Genomic DNA, 20,330 nt, shown 5'->3' with positions numbered 1-20,330 from the left:
GTTTTGAAAGAGTCCTGTCCCTGTGCGGCTTGTTTAGGGCGGTTGGGTCTAAGTCTGAACATCATTCCGTGGGATCCCCTATGTAGCCGTCGGCTGATGTTGTTGTATGCTATTCTTGAAGCCAATGGGTAGTGAGTAGAACAGATACAATGAGCTCAGTTTAAAGACCTCTCTCTGTTAATTACCTGATAGAGGACGTGTCTCTCAACACCAATCTCTTACAGGTGGTATGCTGAAAGCACTGGTTTGGGTAGGAGGCCAACAGTAAATATTTCCAGTGTATGTATTTCGCATAATGCTGTAAGACATTGTATATTGTATGTTTTGCATTTCGCATTTATATAACTATGTTTACAACTATTGGATAACTAAGATGATTCACACACCTAGGTGGTCTTATCCTGATCAGATACACAGTAGTCAAATGGAGCTTAAACCAGGGCCAATGTTTTAAACCTGTGTCTTTAAGTACCCATTCCTTATTTAATATGTTTTCATATGGCGGTTGGTCCGTTTTGTCGTCACTGCCTAGCCTTGGTAGATTTTAGGTAAACAAGTGACCCGCTTTTGTATAAAATGTTGTAGATGCAGGTTAATTCCGCTTCTACCCATGCTTCCACCTGATAAAAGGTGTACGCTAAGATTATTATTAAGTAGTTTATTACATCAAGGGCTACTAGGTCTTGAATATTGACATTAACGTAGTTGAGCCTCCTTGCCTTTGGCTCTATCATACAACGCATACAACGTATCTTTACAAATTACATTGTCATCTAAATTTATTTTATATCCAATTATAGTAAAATGGACTAATGCTTTACACCAAATCATATTTGGAATATCATCTTGTTTATAAATAAGTACAAGAAGCTGGATTAAAGAAGCATGTAAACCCCGGATGTAAACGCCCTAAGAGCAGTAGGAAACTAGCCATCTATGCACACAACACGACCTACTTCTTGACTGTTGACATTAAATCTGAGCTGATTTAACTGTATGTGATTTAAAAATCAATTACGCTGGGTGAGCACTGCCCCATTAAGCTGTTAACCTAGATGATGGGATATGTAATATAATAAAAACACTCCTCCACTAAAGTATGTTGAATGTCATTTCAGGTAACTTCAGCTTATGATATTTATATGTTTTATGCCTCGAAGGCTGGTATAACTATTCCATGGCAGTACTCTGCAGTAATTTGTTATTGTATGGTATGAAAAACACACTGAAATGTTATAAAATATTATTTAACATAGTATAAAATGTGCCATTTTTCAGAGCGTATCAGTACAGTTTGAAATATGGCACTAGATTTAGATCAAAATGCTCTAAATGGTAGCTGAATTAACACCGTGTCCTTCCACAATTGTAAAATCACTGGAGTGCGGCCATTGTAAGGGCTAAGTGGCTATTTTTGTGAGCCTAGTAAAAATGCAGTTGAAAAATCAAATGTTTAACCGCTTTCTTTAAAGTAACCAACAGTCTTATAGTCTTCCACATAGCCATCCCCTTCCTGATGCCCACTTAAAAGCTCTCCATAATATGGCACTGAGACCAGTCATCAGATTACCAAACATTCTGCAAGACGTCTCGTCACAAATCTCCGTCTGTGTGGAGGGACATCATCTTGTGCTTACCTGCAACGATCCGCACAACGTCATTTGTAATTGGTTCACATAAACAGCCACTGATTCTGTATTGATGGCCACACCCCAGTGATTCTTCAGTTGTGAGATGACAAGATGGCGATTCAGCTACCATTTAGAGCATGTTGAATATATTTTTTAATCTAGTTGCATTATTCAAACAGTTTACTTTATTTTGATGCGTCATTTAGTTGGTGGTTGAAAAAATAAGGTTTACCATGATGCATCGCTAATGAGGTGGATTCTAAAGTAGAAATGCTGGTAAGCATTATCAGCAAACCTACATGTATTATGTTTTGCACTCTTATTTATTGGTTTACATTTGTTCACATCTTTCTTTTTTTTCTTTTTAATATGATACTAAAGTTAATTTTAGGAACAATCATACAAGCAAGACAAATATAGTTATTGAAGCTGCGTTTAGTTTACCAAAAAAGTTTACCAAAAACGGTTTTTGCCACATACCGTATTTTTTTTTTTTTCAAGTAAGGCTCTGGCTAAAATCCATTATATATAAAATATTCAACATGTTCAAAGTGTTTTCAATCTACAAGCCCGAACAAAATGAAGGTTTCATATTATTTCCCAGTTTAAACGCAATAGTGCGGAAAAATGTGCGAACTGCTTATTCACTTTGGCAAAAACGGAATTAGTAAATAAGAATAGAAAGCCCAGATTGACAATGATAGAATAACAAAAAATAAAAATAAACACCCACTCGCGTAGGCAGGAAAACAAACGAGGACCTCATTTTTCACTTTACTAAGCGAGGACTCATACATCCGTTCTTAATCGCCATACCGTGGACCTCACTCACACACACCAGACCACTTACTATCCAACCGTGGCCCGTCCTATACCACCCATAGGTGGACCTGTTTTAAATGTATTTTTACGTTATTTGCGCTGTCTTGGATATATTTAAAACACCGAGGACGTCCACGGTCACCGGGTGTCCTCATTTGACATGTGTGTATCCTTGTGTGTGTCCTCGTTTGCCTGGCTACGTAAACGCACCCCCACATCCCCGCCACGCACACCCAACACAAACAGTTGTCTGGACCCTGCACAAACGTGGCATATTTATAGATATTTCCAATTATATAGTAAATCAATAACAAAAGAATTGCTTGATTGAAAGTAAACAGGCGAACAATAATAAATACCACAGACAAAAAGCAAAGCACTTATGATCTTACCGTATGTTGAAAAAAGGATTGAGACAGGCGCTCGCATTTTAACAAAAATGGTATCTTAGAATAACTTCATAGAGAGAGAGAGAAAACAAACAAACAAACAAACAAACAAATAAACAAACAAACAAACAAACAAACAAACAAACCAACAAACAAATATAGGGTTGCATCATCCCCGGACTCCTTTACCATCTTGAACGAGGACCACCCCTACCCCGAGTAAGGAGGTTGGTTAATTTTTCCTTGTTAAAATGAGTGCAAAGAATGGCCCTACAATTATCCCTATTGTCATTTGGAGGTAAATATGGGTGCTTTATGGTGCCAGAGAAATATGTTAGCAGCACCCTCGCCATGTGTTGGATTAACTTGTAAAAACATTAATAATTGTCAATATTTACAGTCATGCTAGCAATATTATTTACCAATGCGCCGAAATAACAGATAGTATGTGACCGTTCACGGCGAATGAGCCGAAAATTCCTCCCCCGGTCAATTTTGTTTTATTACGTGTTTAAAAAATAAACATCATAAACTTTAAAATGGTATATCATTCGACTTCAAACGATATCCAGAAGCGGGGTTATGGTTTGTTAAACTTTGCTCCTTCAACAAAATTATAGCTTTTTCGTTTCTACATGTGTCTGTTTTTCCACATTGCTGGCAATAAATATCAAACAGTCATAATTGGCGGTCATTTCAAATCATCCCCAAGTCAACGAGGTTTAAGAAAGTTCTCTCATTGTTAATTGTTGGTTATGCATACCTATACAAAATACAATGTCTGGTAACCCACCACTTGAACAGGATTTAGCAAAAAGCAAACAAAGACCAGAGCTATTAAAAGTTCTATAGCCATCTCAGGTAGAAGCTTATTATCCACTTCAACAATAGGATAATTGATTAGTTTTTCACTATCAAAATGAGATCGATGTCGGGCCAGCTTAAGTTACCGATGAATACGACCTTCGTACACATTTTACACCGTAACTCAGAATACAATTTAGGGAATTTACGGCTCATTTGTGCTGCCGGGTCACATATAACCATTTCCAATGTGATCCTATTCTGGAATTCAATTCCGTTTCAGAATACAAAACAAACGGAACTACAATGTACATGTAATTGTGTACATGTGATATTCCATATTCTGTCAGTTTAAAATTAAATTAAAGCATCAAACTTAGTTCACGTCTTGTGGTGCATGAATTTGAAAACAATACTGTACTTCCTTTACGGAACATCCGGACTTACTAAATCGACATTGATATGCTACTCAACTTACCAAGACATGTGTGGTGCCCAAGTATATAAGCGGAACATGCAATGTCCTTATTTGTGAGGCCAAAAGTGAATGTTCTATCTTCCAATTATGTCTGTGATGTAAGCATTTATACTTAGAACAGGCATTCACATTTAATTTTATTAATACAACTGTTATCTGCCTGAAACCTATAATTATCGATTGTTTGCTGTCAATACCACTTTCAAATGCAATGAAATCCTAATATTAGAAGAGATTTATTACTTTTTATTACTTTTTATTATAGTACAAACAAGTGTTTCTAAGATAAATAGGCCTATGTTATATTATCGTTATGAATTCGGCAGAGTGACGAATCGATACTTTTAAGCAAATCGAGTTTCTGTATGCTTATGATTATGTTTCAGGTTATCTTTTATTTCCACCAAAAATTAATAACAAATCTTAATTTCCGACGTAGATATTGAAATATTTTATTTCCCCCAAAAATTAATGATAAAGCTTACTTTCCGACGTAAATATTGAAATCTTGATTTGGACGATTCGCGCAAAGAGACGAATCGTATTCGTAAATGTACAAATCAGATGGATCTATAGTATTGTATAGCTGGAAACCCCGAATATTAAATGTCCTATACTAATATATTTGATACCAACGTATAACTGTAGATATCTTCTATCCAGTGATACCAAAAGAAGTATAAAAATTCCCCACATGATATCGCTATGGCTTAATAACGTGAGTGCGCCCCGTGAAATTAGAAAATCCCAGAAAATCATACGCACAATATATAGTACGCTAATATTATTATTTCTGCTTTAAAATCCTCGAGTTTTGCTAAATATTACAGGGTTGACTATTTATAACTTATATACCATGTTAATTCGACATAGTCATATAGCCTTAGGGCAACCAGTAATTTCTACATAAAAGCCTCAAATCAAGGATTCCTGCTATGGTTTATACGTAGCTGAATTCGTATTCGACCCTGAATACGGTGATAGAGACATTTTGGATACAGCATAAAGCCGAATAGCTGTTAAAACGCATTTTGAGGACATATATCGATTGTTTCAAAACATGCGAGTATTGCAAATAAATCTTGTACATTCACTTCTGTAACATACATTTCAAATGAGTGCTCACAAATGTTCTAAATTTTTAGAAGGACCAATGAAATGGTACCAAAATTTTCAAACGCCGTTTTCTCAGAACAGCAACTTTGCGTATTCGGCACTCTGCCGTGTTCATAACGATATGCACTTGAAAGATACATACAAATTACAAATAAGTGCTTGAAGACATGTTTAATATGTTGACATGCGTAAGCAAACAAAGCATTGATATGATGAATATTCAATTGCTATTATACGCTGTTTTGCATTTAAGCACATTCAATCTATATATTACTTGTGACAAAGAATTAAAAGTCCATTTGAGTGCAGGCACGTTGCAATATACAGATATACTGATGATAAACTGTCAATTGATAATGTTGCATGCTTAATAATATTGTACAGATACAGCAACAATAATAAATCATGCAGCAAATACAATAACAAAAATACATAGCTGTATTTGTAACACAGACATATGTTAATTAAAAGGAAAAAATTAAAAGGCTTAACCAACTACCATCAATTTCGTTCTTATCCGAGCAATTCGTGTATAGGCAGATATGCTTATCAGCGATAGTTGGTAGTTGTTTAGTTTAGTCTTTGCTCTTTTCTATAATTTTGTTTTATTTGCAACAGTTTGTGTATACTTTTAATGAAACAATGCTTGTCATTTTTTCCACACAGATTTTAAACACTTACCAAACTTATCAAATCAGTGTTCTAAAATTTGGAATTAGTTTTTGACACGGGAAAGCACAAGACAATACAGTATCCAACTACCACTATGTACATTTTTGCAGATCAAAATATTCAATCTAGAGTCCATTTGAGAAGGGGCACGTAAACATAATGCATGTGTTGTTAATTAATCTATTAAATGTAGAATTTTGATTATCTCCTTTATACTCGAGATTTACTCGAAATATATATATATATATATATATACTCGATTCGTTATGAATACGGCAGAGTGACGAATCCGCAAAATCGCTGTTCTGAGTAAACGGCGTTTGAAAATATTGGTACCGTTCCATCGGCCCTTCTAAAATATGAGAACATTCGTGAGCACTCATTTGAAATGTATATTATAGAAGTGAATGTGCACTAATTATTTGCAATACTTGCATGTTCTGAAACAATCGATATATCCTTCAAAACAGGTATTTACAGCTATTCGGCTTTATGCTAAATCCAAAAAGTGTCAACCGCTGTAAAAAGAGTTACATACGGGGACGAATCCGCATTCAACTACGTGTAAACTATAGCACCCATCCTTGATTTGGGGATTTTATGTAAAAATTGCTGGTTGTCCTAAGGCTATTGATTCTAAACTTGGTATATCAGTTATAATTAGTCATCCCCGTAATATTTAGTGAAAACTCCGGTTGAAATCAAGGATTTTAGAGTAAATATAACAATATTGGCCTATATTTTGTGTATAAATTTCCCAATTTTGCGACGGCGCTCTGACATAATTACGCCATAGCGATATCGTGTGGGGAAAGTGTGTACTTATTTTGGCATCACTGGGTAGAAGATACCTATAGCTATCCATTGGTATCAAAAATAACAGTATATGACATATAATATAGAAGATTCGGAGTTTTCAGCTATACTATACAATTTATCAACATGATTTGTACAGCTAAGTATTCGTCTTTTGGTCAAATTCATTAATCGCACTTAGGCGCGATTCGTCCAAATCACAATTTCAATATCTACGTCGGGAAGTAAGATTTATCATTAATTTTTGGTTGAAATGAAAAATCGCCTGAAACATAATCACAAACATACAGTAACTCAATTTGCTCAAAATGCTCGATTCGTCACTCTGCCGAATTCATAACGATATATAATATTATATTTAAAGGATAGAAAACCTACTTACAAATACGGTGACAATGACAAAAATCCAGCAAGTACAATAGATGGATTCCTAATGGAATAGTAGTTTTTGCAACTATTTGCTTCCGCCGTATCAAGAAATCAAAACACTCACCGCTCATTGCAATATCAACATGTTCATATTTTAAGCAACTGAAGGGGGCCATTGGCATAGTCTGTATATGGCACGTACCACTCATTTGTTAAGTATGAATGCAATGTATCAGAAGATGTTCTCATTTTTTGTTTTTGTTTTACTTTAATCTATTACATCGCTTTTTATTTTCACTTTTAAGAAAATATTTTCGCCTTATTATTATCTGCTACAGCTGCAGTAATGTGATAGTGTTATTGAAACAATACTTGTTTTTATTTCCAAGAAATCAAAACACTCAACAGCCATTGCAATATCAAGATGTTAAAATGTTAGGTAGCTGAAGGGGGCCATTGGCTTATTTTGTTAATATTACTCAATTGTTAAGCATAAATATTACAAGATATTCTCGAAATGAAGAAAAGTCTATTTACCGTAACTTACTCATTTTCTTTTATATTCACATTTTAAGAAAATATTTTCTGCCGCATTGTTATTTGCTACAGCTGCAGTGTGATGTTATTGAATTAATACTTGTTTTTATTTCCAAGAAATTTCCAAAGCCATTAAGGAAACCAATGACCGTTAACTTTTTCCCATCTCCAAATCATACTTCTGAAGAGAAATGCTAAATGTACTTAAAATATACTTACAACTTACTTATGTGTGTGAACACATTCCGGACAGAATACCAGAGTCCGACTCTTCAAAACTTCATCAATAACTCCCATTGACTTTTACTGATAGAACTTGTATAACTTCCTACACACCCGGGACTCGGAATTGTGAAGTGTTTAACAAAATATCTTTTAAACACAAAACTCGGCACTCAATGCTTTCAAGTAAAGTATGCTTTGAATATAAAAAAGTAAAACGTTGCATAACATTTGACATTGGTCTTTTCAAGTAGGATAAATACGACTTGACCGCTAAAGGCATTCCCAAGTTGAACATACGGTTTACCTATACCTACAATACGCCTCGGATATTCAACATGTGACTTCAGAGTTGAAGTATTTTAAAGGAATTTGCCTAACCTCTTGTACTAGCAATAATTATATGTGTTCGGCTTTAATACATATTGTTTCGGGAGGGCGCATAACTTAAAAGTTATTGATAAAACTTACAAACTCATAGATACATATAAACGTAGAGTAGAGTGGCTAACCTTCAAAATATCGCACAACAAAAGTTGAACATAAGCACACCTTTGTTTGAGATCTTTTCTTTATTATATTTTAAGTTTCTCTTATCTTTCATTGTTGCACAAAAGAAACATATTGAAATATTAAATATTGCACACTGAAAATAAATCAGTTTTTGAGCTTTTTAACTCTTGGTGGTAAGGAAGATGGTCATTAGAGAAGAACACGTTTTTTTAAAAAGCAGTTCTGCTCGCTGTATCTCCAGTCATCAACATAGTGAAATGAATAACAAACTTTTGCATTTAGGCCTTGCTTGGATTTTGTTGACTTGAAATCGCTGCTGTTTTTTTTTACATCACTGACTGAACTCTTGAAATAAAACTGAACAAGTTTTATTCTTTGTTTATCAGAATAAAGCAAAAATAACACTGCATCTGCCCGCCAAATACACGGTGGCTGTGGTGTAATGAACCTCGTGTTGCATTATGTCACGTAAAGAGCTTGGTCAGGAATGCCTGGAATGCGGGCTAAGTACGTAGATTGTGAACTTGACATTCACAGGGGTACTAGTAGAGGGTACATGGATTATGTCATTAAAAGGATAGTTAAATTTGTTAACATTAACTTATATTATTTTCAAAAAATCTACATGTAACCTTTTTTTGGGACACCCGATATTTAAGTCAACCGATAAGACCAATGCATCTGAGAAACGATATGTTACGTTAACCAATCTCATTTATGTGATTATTTTTCCACAAACCTCTTTTTTATAGCGTGCTAAAAAATTTAAGCCAAATATTTTTTTGTTGGTTGAAATTTACTCCAAAATTTGTATTATTACAACACCAAATTTGTGTTTTAGATTAACTGAATAATTTCACTTTTATATAACCTGCATAAATAATTAAAAAGTTATAGCAATTTTAGTTAATGTATTTGTTTGTGAGATGGCACAGTGACCTTAACACAGGGAGAATATATCTCACCACATTGCAGAATATCGTATTATATATTGTAACTACAGTCATGGACAAAAGTTTGGGATAGTTTTATTTTTGTATCAAATGCAGTTTTTAATACCTCATATAATAAGTATGATCATAGGAACATGTTTATTGTTCTCAGTTGTGCTCAGTTACATTTAATTGAAAGATACAAAATGTCCTTTGATGTTAACATCACACAGTTTGTCAATTAAACAACGAATTACCTGAGGAAGCGCATTACAATGGAATGATCACACAATTGCAACACCTTTTGGCGGTCTCTTTGTATCACAAGATGAGATTAAAACACCAGCAAACTTTATCGTTTAAACAAAAACTTGACATGTTTAGAGAAGACACAACTCAATATTTGACGAGCTTTGTTGCAAAACCTCTTACATCCATGTAAGGGGTTTTGCAACAAAGCTCTTCATTTGGTGCGTCCACCCTTTACAGCTCAAGGTCATGTACACGACGTGATTATTGGTTGTCCATGTTACCTAACCTGCGGGATACTTCTGCCCGTAAATTCTCTATAGGGTTCATATTCGGGCTCAAAGCCGACCAGTCCAGGTGTTATACATTCTCATTCCCTCATGCATAGGGCTCTGTGCGCCATGGTTTTGTAATCTTGGATCACGAAATTGTTTCTGAAGTCTCTTCTTACAGGTATTGGTCCTTGTTCATGTGTCCTTCAAGCATGTCAAGGTTCGATTTCGACATACTCTAAAATGCTCCCCATACTGTGATTCCACCATCATCTCCCTGGACTCTGGGCAGGATAAATCCTCAAGCAGGGCTTGACCATCCTGTCTTCGGACCTTGAATCGGTCATCTTGTCTGTAGCTGAGGAACCTCGTCACTGAAGATCACATTACGGCAATGGCTAACTGTGAAATTCGTATGTCCCCGTGACCAAAACAAGAACGCATGCCGATGCCTTTGCAGAAGTATCGGATTTCTTATTGGTCGTATTGCCCGAAAACCTGCACTAACCAGTCTATTATTCACAGGTTCCCTGGTAACAGGCGCGTTTACAGACCTAAGCCATTCTGTTCGTAGCCGAGATGCAGGCTTCAAGCGGCCATTGCTGCAACGTCTCCGGAGAGATCGGTCTTCCGGGGCCGACCTGACCTTGGTCTTAGTATAGTAATTCCGGTCTCTCGAAGTCTCTTTAAAATTTTAGAAAATGCACATTATGTAATTGCTAAAGCGGCACCAATAGCCTTCTGTTTGTAAACGCGATTACATATTAATCTGCGCTCAACTCGCGCCCCGTGATCAGAAATATCGTATAGACCATATGGATCATATCGTTAAAACAACTGCAAAAAGGATGCCCGATGGTTCAGGCATACGAAGCCATTGTCCTACATTACGTATTGGGTGACATTCACCCGTGATCCATTTTACATGGCTGACGGGTCATTGATGGTAAGTAATCTGCAATTTAAGACAGGACTATGCAAAAAAATATTCGAAACTTTTGTCAGTGACTGTACTTGTGAGGTTGAGCAGGAGTTTGTTAAGTGACATACGACATTACTGAATTCTTCCAACGAATCGAAAATAGTGCTATACTTGATCGTCTGACTGGAAGTGATTTGGTTATTGGTGAATTATATACACTAAATGCCCGTGATGATGGTCGCATTAGCTCTAAAAATGTTTGATCACACGTTTATACAGTTTTTACAGTTTTGAGTTTGCTGGTATAGTTTGATCAAAATTAAGAGGATTCCAAATGTTTCTTGATATGAGTCGAAGTTGGCATTGTTTTATCGTAACTCTCATTTAGAACGGAATTTGTTTTTTATTGGTCACGATTAAAGTCCCATTCAAATACATGTAGATAATTTATAATACTGTCAGTATATAAATTACAGATTCATGTAAATGCTTTGTTTTATCTTAAATACACGGCTTTCGGTGAACCACTAGCAGACTATGTTAGTACATCTTTGACAATAACAAAGGTATCAAAATCTGAATGTTGATGATTTGTACGATAGTCTGGATGAGCAAAACACTGAATAGGCCTTTAATCAAGATGACGCCAAAGTGTTGTGGAATTGAACTTAAATACGTTGCCTGAACCAATTTTACCACAATACTGAGATCCTTTCTAGTAGTTGAATGCCTTCTATCCCTCGTTTGTTATGATATAAGTATAAATTGGTAACACGTAACTAAATCCATACTCAACATTGAAGACTGCTAATGAAAGGTATGTGAAGTCAGGTGGTCTTCTGTTAGACTGACCAAGTATTAACTGTGTGTATGAAGGACAGTTATAATATCCCAACTTGAAAGTTTATCATTTTGTGTTAGAACATAGCCACTCAGAATTACTAGAATGATTTTACTATGATTCTTGTTCTTACCTTACCTAAGCACAACATAATTCTAACAGTCTTAGTGTAGTATTAAAATGATGTAGTATAATACATTTTACCACACATTTTTACTGCGATATACCTCTGGCTGAATAGATTAACTTCTATATAATTCCTATCTATATAACTACAAAGTAGATTTAACTGAGCAATTTGTATACGGTTTATGTTTAAAAGAATCCTGCTATTTGATTGTGGATAAAACATATTAAGGAACATATCCCAGAGCGCTCTTAAATAAACTTAATTGATTTTTTGAAATGTAAATCTTGTTGGGTAGGCCTATATATCCACCCCATATTAATTTTGTGAATATAATGTACCACGGAGAGTCGAAAAAAAGCAATATCCTCTTGCATAGCCTATAACCGCGTTGAAACTCAGAAGTTTCTGTATTAATATCTTGCTCAGTACCTTATGAAGAGCCAAAGAGCTCACTTAGATGCATGATTATTTAGAAAGTTCGATTTGCTTACATAGTGTTTTTTATATCACTAGCAGACAAAAATCTGTGATCGGTTGAAAAATCCGTGAAAAAGATGTGATCCAACACAGATTTTTCAACCAGTCACAAATTTTTCCAAAATGTCTCCTATATCGTTGGCTATATATTTTAGATGCGATAATCAAAATGGATATAGGCAATAACACTGTTACTCGTATTTTCCTTTTTTGAATCTCTCTTTAGTATCTGATCATATTTTTAGCATTGTTAACTTTGTTTGCAAGGGAGAGTTCTTTCTTGACCAAGATAAATCAATATGACGCCAAAGTGTTTTTACAAACTCTTGCCAATTGCGGAATTGAATATAATGACTCATAAGTATGCGTCTCCTAGTTCTCTCCTAAATAAAAAAAAAGGCAAGGAGAGAGAAACAAGTGAGCTGAGTTGTTAATATAATTTAGTAAAAATAAAAGTCATTTAAAGAACACAAACAAAGAGCCAGCAAAGAATGGTCCAAAAGTAGTTATTCGGGTGAAACAATTTGTGGAGGTGATTGTGCAGAGGTTTGTCGAAGGATAACAACAAATCAATCTTATTTTGATCAAATGTACAGTAGTTAATAATATCTAAAGCTATATTGCTCAGTGACCGTACGTAAGCAGACATAGAAGAAGAAATATCTAAAAGTAATAAATCAGAAAAATAACATGCAATGGCAGAAACAGAGGCTTATATAGCGATATTATTATGATTACAAGCGTAGTTAATTTCTTTTAAAGGAGATTAATTCGACATTACTTTCCCTGCTGAGGTAACTCATAAAATACAAAAAGTTTGGTTTCACCAGCAATATTACTTTACAATAATAAAACTGTTTCCGTTTCTCTACTGACTTGATGAAACCACCATATTGTTTAATATTAAGCAACCAACTTATATTTAATAATGAACAAAAAGGAAAACTATGAAGTTTTTATTGATTGGAAATAATTTTTTAATAGTTATAACTGTTTGTTCGCATTTTACCCTTTTCCAGCAGTAGGCCGAGGAAATAATATTTAGAGAATAAATGTGTTGTTTTTAGCCGCTGGAGTGCATCTATCGCCTCATATAACACGGGCGTTGTTTTACGCCAAAAATAATGATGTCGCCCGTGTTATATGATACGATAGATGTACGACAACGAATAAAAACAATAGATTTATACTCATTCTTTTAAAAAACACTTCAATTCAAATAAAAACATCCTGAGTATATAATCAACATAAATCCTACATTTTACAAGGTATTACCTACGGCTTAAAATCGATCAGTCCCGTTGTTGCTATGCGCCTCCGATTGGTTCAAATAGCGAGTTTGCGTATCGCGTCGATGCACACGCGCTGACCCGTGTGATATCGTGTCATATCACACGGGTAAGAACAAATACGATTGCAGGAACGTTCTCCAGTGTTTAAGAATTGTCTTTCTTTATACTCGAGGGAAAGGATCAAGTAATATACAGACTCCTTTGCATTTTTATTTCTATTTCACAGGAGATAAACCGAGCTTTTATCAATAATTTTATTACAGATGATACGTATTCATCATGTTACAGGGATTATTCCCGAATTCCCGTCATATAATACCGAAGGAACTGTTGTTGTCTTACTTGAATATACCTTTCAAATCCACCTGAAAATCCATCTGATGATTAACGGATACAACTATGTGCCAGGCTTACTGTAAATGTATCTGGTTTCTCAAAGTAAGCAACAGTCATCTGCTTAACTTGGCAAGTATACCAGACCAATACGAAACAGTATCCAGTGCAAACATCATCGAAACCGCTCAGTGCATCGGCCTTAATGTTACATCGGTCAACACCAGTATGAGAGTAGTATCGTTTATCCGGATAGCACAAGCTTACACCCAGGTGAAATAATCTTAGGGTTGTTTCAGAAATAGGTCGCAATACGTGCCATATAGATGCCTTTATTTATCTTTTTTTTTTATTATCCCAAGGTTCTATTTTAAAGCCATATTGTACGATCTTATTATATGAAATTGGTTAATTTTTTTCAAACCTGATTTTTTTGCATATTTGTAATGTTTACACATGTCCCAACTTGCACCTAAATGGAATCGGCCAAATTAATTGTCTTTGTAAGTCAACAGAGCAAAGTTCGACATATTATCATAATTTAAAAATCATGATAATATGTCCTCCCATAGAACTGCATGTTAAAATGGCCAAAATAACAAGTGGGGTTTCTTTTACTTCACCATGTTATTTCGACTTAAAATGGACAGCAACCCTTCCCGGCAGTTATTACTAATATCATTTCAACATTTTGAATAAAGAATAACAAAATTTAAATTTGACGGAAATCGTATATTAAGGCTTTAACACATTCTTTTGCTTTATTTACCAACGGATAAATCAAGTTGTATTAGTACGGAATTTCGCACTCTAGATAGCTGTGCACATGTTTTCAGTTCAAGTGTTAGGCCTTACCAGTCGAAGGGCACACACGATGCGTGCTAGATCAAGTGCATTTTATTCATCATTAGGAATGTATTCAGGTGCCAACCACCGATGGACCGCGGTCACCCTAGAAAAACCATGGATTCAAACACGTTTTATTGTTTAATATTTTCCAGACTTAATCACGAGTTCACGCAGCTGCCAGATTTAGATAATTCATCGTGATCCTTTTAACTACTTATTGTGCAACTCTTAAAAGACAAACTCCTAGTATCCTAGAAATATTACTTAATGCAGAGTCGAACAAACATATATTATTTATAGGTTAATCTTCTTCTTAGCGTGTCCAAGTGAAGGGTCAAATGCGCCCGAGCCAATAGCTGACGCAGTGACGATCAGAATCGTTGAATTCAGATAGGTCCTCATGTGTGCAGTGTTGCCCCATCTGTGGACAGACCAGCATGTGTTCCATAGTCTGTGGAACAGTTCAACACTCACAGATAGTATTTTGTCCTCCTGGTAGGTAGCCCCATTTCTGCAAAGAGACTTTGCACCTTCCGACCCCTGATTGACTAGCCTTCCGACTAGTCTGTTGAGACACCGCCACTCAGGCCACGTGGGATCAGCTCCTGGTGGTAGCTGCTCACTGGGTTGCAGTCCAATACCTAGGTGAAGTGGGAGATCTCTCTTTCCACAGGGCGAGTCTTTCTTCTTCCTTGGAGACTGTCCCTAGAGCAGTAGCGTAGCCAAGGGGGGGTAGGGTGTTAGTGCAGTGCCCCCTGACAAAAAATGAAAGAAAAAGGTGCCCCTCTGACAAAAAATAAAAGAGAAAATCAGGAGAGCAAAGGAAAGGAAAAGGGGCAACGAGCCATTTTCTACCAAAATTAAGAGTAAAAATAGTGTAAAATACAAAATTTGTTAAGATAAAGCCCTTCACATCCTGATCATGGTCGAAAAAAGTGTAAAATACCAAATACACCGTCCCGAATAAAGCCTTTTATGGAAAGCTCGAAGACATACAGTCTTTATGTATTGTATGATGCAACTGTATTTTTTCGTCTGTGCCCCCGAAATTTTTTTTGCCCCCCCCCCCTTCCCCCGACCAACAAAGCTGGCTACGCCCCTACCTTAGAGGATGACATTTGTAGCAAGCTTACTCTGGATCTAAGGCATTTGGGTGCAGCAGTCAGGTAGAACATGGGGTGCTCTTGCATGCTGGTCACTTCTCGACGAACGTCTGGAGGGGCTATAGCAGCTAAGGTGTAGAGACTCTCCGTTGGTGTTGATCGGATGCATCCAGTGATAAGTCGGCAGCATGAGTTGAGGTCCACCTTCTTGGCATGAGTTGATCTTCCCCACACTATGCAGGCATATTCAGCACTAGAGTAGCATAAGGCCAAGGCTGTTGATCTGAGAGTGTCTGGTCGAGCTCCCCATCTCGATCCAGTGAGCTTGTTCAAAATAATGTTTCGTGAACAACCTTTGCTCCTTATCTTCTTAATGTGGGTCTTGTATGAAAGTGTGCGGTCAAGAGTAAATCTCAGATATACGGGTGTTTCACAGTGCTCTAGTGTGGTTCAAGACCAGGCCACCTTCTGTTGACGTTTGGCTTCACGGTTGCAGAGGTGGAAAGCACACACCAGTGTCTTGGAGTGGTTGTTGGGAGTGAAATTGTACAAAATAATGCACGCGTTCTGAGATGTTGATGCGACTAATGCAAGAGCCCCGAAGGTGGAGTGCTTTACACGCATCAACAGCTCGGTGCAAGTGCATGATTCTGCACGATTTCTCGAGCAACAAGTAATACCGTACGCATTTATTAACCTTTTTCATACACGAGAAAAAAAATACACGATTTGTGCAATTTGTTTTTAAAGAGAATTGGCAATTGATCATTGAAATGAAGCTAGAATATGGAAAATATAAGTGTCTTCTTTCATAACATTTGAAAAATATTGTAAGGAACACTTGAGGTTTTGACTTTTAAAACCTACATTGCGTTATCTGAATTGCGTTATCTGTTGATAGGTTGTTAGCTTTCGTTCGATATAAAAAATGTCAGATTGGATGAAGGGAAACCTCAAATTTTGAGGTTTTGACAAAAACCAATAACATATGCATATTTTTCACTAGATCTCACACATATCTTAGGCTGCTATGCACTCAACCGTGTAGTATAAACACAGACTGCGTAGAGACTCACTATGCTTGGAAATATCTGAGTGCTCGGGTGTGTCGAGGCGGAAACTGTGCGCAGATGCATTTATAAGAGCATCATTTTTGTATTCAAACATTTTCATATACATGTAGTTTGCTCTGATTGGTTCTCGCTATCTAAGAGTGTATATATGAAAATACAGTGTAATATTCTCCTGGAATTCAATTTAGTTTCAGAATACTAATCCAATGTACTCATGAAATCATTGCTTCTAACTGTCTATCCTAAAGCGAGATAACCGATGGAATCAGACTGATGCAACTGAGTCAATGCTAACTGACAAAATATCATGCATGTGATAGCATTTTGCTGCCTGAGGTGAACATTGGTTCTACAGTTAAAGAACAAGAAATTTGGCGCACTTGATAAATGTATAGTATTTAAGGGGGTACTACACCCCTGCCCAATTTTGTGCCCATTTTTGCATTTTTCTCAAAAATTATAGCGCATTAAGGACAAGTAAGATATGTATATTATAGGGCAAGGACTACAACTACTGCACTGGAAATTTTATTTCAGCACAGACAACAGTTGTGGAGTTACAGTCAAAAATGAGGGAAAACCAATATTTGATCAATAAATCAATAACTACTTGCTTTGAGTTGCTGAATTTTCAGTACAGTAGTTGTAGTCCTTGCCCCTATAATATACATATCTTACTTGTCACCAATGTGCTATAATTTTTGAGAAAAATGCAAAAATAGGCACAAAATTGGACAGGGGTGTAGTACCCCCTTAACTCGGTTTACGGAGATATAAAGCGTCTGTTTTTAACAGACATACAAACTTGTCTTCCGGGTATTGTCTTATTTACATCATTTTCAGTCGATAGAAAAATATTTGTATATAATATGACATATTCCGGGAATATTCCAAATGAAATAATTCGTTTAACAAACTTTTTGATCTTTTGGCACATAATAATGAATTGATAAACTCTGTACTTAAATTGTGCAGTATCTATATGGCGTCAAAGCAATGATTGAATAATATGTTTGTTTATTAAGTTTTACATGTAAGGAAGTAGTTCGTGTCCAATAACTTTTCCAGTAACTTTTTCCCTACTATGAACTTTACATGCTAAATAATTATAATACATTATAATAATTGTGTCTCTTCTTTCTTGAAAACTCCACCAGTAGGTTTGTGTGATTTGGAGTCGAGGCCCTAATGAATTAGAAATCTAAATTATAAATGCAATGCTTGTTGCATGACCATTATGTATAAAGCGTGGATCATTGTAAATATTATCTCCAGCTCCTCTTGCATAGAATATTTAAAAAGAAAGAATGATTATATTAGTTGGAGCCAAAACAATTCATTATTCCAAACGCTTCTTGGAAATAATTTTACCGTTTCCATAACCATTTGAGCCAAGTAAGCCTTTTCTATGGTTTATAATAAGTCATATGTCGCAATGTCCTTTAGTGCTCGAGGATTTATTCAACTCCAGACGGAGGCGGTATTTCAGTCGCTTTGATACTTGTTCACATTTCCTGATTATTCTTCTGATATTGGTTGACAAATAATTTGGTTCCACATTACTTAGGGATATATGTCGTGTTTGCTCCATTACGAATGCATTTACAAAAGTACCCTATATTTTTGAACATTGTTTCTGGTATTAATGTTATCTATGATTGAACGAAAATAAATAAAGTATTAGCGTTGGATCCATGTCGTATTTAAATTACCACTTATTGTTTATATCGATACTCATTATTTTTAAACAGTGTCCCTAAAAGATCTGTCTCTAAAGATAATATGTGTAAAAAAAATTGTGAAATTTGTGAACAAAAATATCTACCATATTCAGCTAACAGAATATAAATGTACCTGTCAATCTGCAAGACAATAGGCAGTACTAAAATTAACTGCAAGATTCTTTAATTCCGTAACGAATATAAATGTTGCTAAAGTTGATCTGACTGGAAAGGGTTTGCAAGTTATTGGGTTATAATATAAATGCATTAACTATCTTGTCGCAACGCACGTCACTTTGTTCATACTGTAAATTATCGTTTGACCATGACTGAAAGAATTCCTTTATTCCAATCTGGCTGGTCATATTGTTTAACATTGCCTTGCAAGAGAGAAGTTCATTTCCTTTGGTCTAGAAAGTGTTTTTACAAACTTCTGCGCATTGTGAATCTGAATTAACGTATGTCGCCCGAAGCAATTCATTTAGAATACTGAATCTTTTCTAGTAGTTGAATGCCTTCCTCATTTGTTAAAGTATTAGGAGAAATAAATTGGTAGCACGTAACTGATAATAAAGACGCGGTCCGAAGACATGCTCAACTTAAGTAATGAGTTAATCGTAACATTGGCGATTGCTAATGAAAGGTATGTGCAATCACGTAGTCTTGTGTTTAGACTGACCAGAGATAAACTGAAGTATAAAGAGGAATACATTTGTTTAATATCCTGTACATTTTACTGCATATTTATATTAGTCTGTGTGTTCACAATTTACAAACTTATGTTGAAAAGTTTTTAACGTTGTGTTATAGCAGACTTGTAAAAATCTTTGATATTTAAATTCAAGTTCAAGAATATGTTAATTTAAAATGATGTAGTGTGTATAATTCACGACAAATTATGGATTTCATATACTTCTAGTTGAATAGATTCACCTCTGCGTGTATATGCTTATAAAAACAAAATGCATTAAACTGAGCATTTTGAAGATGGTATACTGTTAACAATACTGCTATGAGATGTTGAATGAACAGTATTAAGCAAACCATTCTACATGTAGAGCGCTTTTAAATAAATAATTTATTTTGGAATTCAAATCTCGTGACGTGTATGCTTATAATATCCAGCACATATGTGACTCCTCGCCACAACTGAGCCCGGATGTCGCCAATCATCATTTTTGAGATATTCAACCAAAATATTCTGCTTGAAATTAGCTTTAAAATGATGTATATCATGTCTATAGTACTTGACATTTAAGTAGTGAAAATCAATAAAACAGTCAATAAATCCTTTCTTTCCTATTGTTTATTGTTAAGTTCGATGGAGCATATCTCAATAGTGGCACTGGCGACATCCGGGCTCAGTTGTGGCGAGGAGTCACATATTGCAAAAACAAATACACTACAAAAAGTCAAGAAAAGCAATATCCTCTTGCATAATATGTACACCATGCACCCATTCAAAGCGAGCGAGTTCCATAGTAGTGTCTTGCTCAGCACCACTGTTTATATTCGCATGTTACTTTACTGAGGAGTCTGGCCCAATCGCCAATGAAAGAGAGATGGGCACTCCGATCACTGTTTATACAGGATCGTCTCCTTTACCTTTACCTTTACCTTTACCTTACTGCGCCACTTTTTACGGGAATGGCTTGAAACAGTAACGTGTTTTTGTTTTCGTTTGTTAAACTTATTGTATATCAACACCTTCAAAGTTTCATTTATAGATTTACAAATTCGGAGTACAAAAGCCCTCACCTTTGCCAA

General features: G+C 35.7%; 1 protein-coding gene across 4 annotated transcripts in view; it reads left to right on the top strand.

Annotated features, from left to right (window-relative positions):
- LOC140151508 (diuretic hormone receptor-like) overlaps positions 1 to 20,330 on the top strand; it is a 470,017-nt gene that overhangs the window by 378,026 nt on the left and 71,661 nt on the right. The gene's annotated exons all lie outside the window — the stretch shown is intronic.

Source organism: Amphiura filiformis, chromosome 4, assembly GCF_039555335.1.
Source record: "Amphiura filiformis chromosome 4, Afil_fr2py, whole genome shotgun sequence".
NCBI lineage: Eukaryota > Metazoa > Echinodermata > Ophiuroidea > Amphilepidida > Amphiuridae > Amphiura > Amphiura filiformis.
The sequence above is the reverse complement of the archived record's forward strand: the minus strand, read 5'-3'. Positions and strand labels throughout refer to the sequence as shown.